Genomic DNA, 1313 nt, shown 5'->3' with positions numbered 1-1313 from the left:
GGTCAAGGATGTATTATATATAAGGTAAGTCCTTCTAGTTTATTGGAAAGACTTACTTTGAGTCCCTGAACGTTCAATAAATTTTCTTCTGGTACGATTACGTTGTCCATTAGAATCATGCCGGTGATGGACGTTCTTAGAAAAAACTTCCCTTCAATCTTTGGGGTAGACAACCGATCTCCCGCAGCTTCTCTCTCGATGACGAACCCACGGATCTGACCGTCATCACATTTCGCCTATACTATCAACACGTCGGCGACAGGCGAGTTTGTGATCATAAACGAGATTCGATAGTCTGACTTTTGCGCTCAATCGTGAAAGAAACGATGGAAAGTACTAACCATGTTTTGCTGCCGTTCAATTTGTAGACCTTTTTATCGTCGTAAATGGCTTTAGTCTCCATGGCTTCTGCGTCACTACCATGGTTGGGCTCCGTCAAGCCAAAACAACCGATCTTTCCCCGGAAACTGAAATACACTTTGAAAGCTATCGCCCACAACTCCAACGGTAATCGTCATTCAATCAATTTTACTAGCAAACTTATACAATTGTATTAATTAATCTAAGTGTCGATCTAATTTTCATAAGTAATGTAAAAATTAAATATTTTTATATTTCTGCTTTGTTTCTTATAGTTATCGAAAATAAATAATTATATAAAATTATAGAACCTGGTTTTTAATACAATTTAGAATAATAGTCTTACACAATTTAGAATAGTTATTAATTATCTTGTATCTAAATAATCTACGATTTTCACAACAATAGAGAAATTTTTACTTATGTTGTTAGAGATAAAAGATTTATAATAATTTAATATTTACAACTTCAAATCGTTGACTATATGGTTTATATATAAAAGAACATATTAATTAGTCAGTCAAGCAATCAATATGTAAAGTATAATCTTCAACTATGATTGATCCTTCATCATGATAACTATTATTATTATTAATTCTACAAATATTATTATTTAATAATAATTACTAATTATATGTTTTCATTAAAGCTTGCGTTGTTTTTATGCTCCCCTTTTCAATAATATTAATTTATTCTCAAAGCTATTGTATTAATTACATACTAATTATACGATTTAGAAATTAGAGAACGTAATACTACTCTAGAATTCTATCCTAAGAAACGCTTGAACGCACCCATTTTAGGTAGAAATCGTTCTTTTTGAGCATCGCTGCCGAACATGTAGATCGCACCGATCGAAAGAGAGGATTGCACCGAGAACGCCGATCGATACCCGCTGTCGATTTTCTCAATTTCCCTGGCGAGGAGCCCGTAAGCCACTGAGGATACCCCGG

At 33.7% G+C, this 1313-nt stretch overlaps 1 pseudogene; it reads right to left on the bottom strand.

Moving 5' to 3' along the window:
* The window catches only part of LOC108770821 (glutaryl-CoA dehydrogenase, mitochondrial-like), a 4986-nt pseudogene extending 3675 nt beyond the window's left edge, over positions 1–1311 (bottom strand).
* Positions 1312–1313: the final 2 nt, after the last annotated feature.

This window comes from Trachymyrmex cornetzi, unplaced genomic scaffold (genome assembly GCF_001594075.2).
Source record: "Trachymyrmex cornetzi isolate Tcor2-1 unplaced genomic scaffold, Tcor1.1 scaffold135, whole genome shotgun sequence".
Taxonomy (NCBI): Eukaryota; Metazoa; Arthropoda; class Insecta; order Hymenoptera; family Formicidae; genus Trachymyrmex; species Trachymyrmex cornetzi.
The sequence above is the reverse complement of the archived record's forward strand: the minus strand, read 5'-3'. Positions and strand labels throughout refer to the sequence as shown.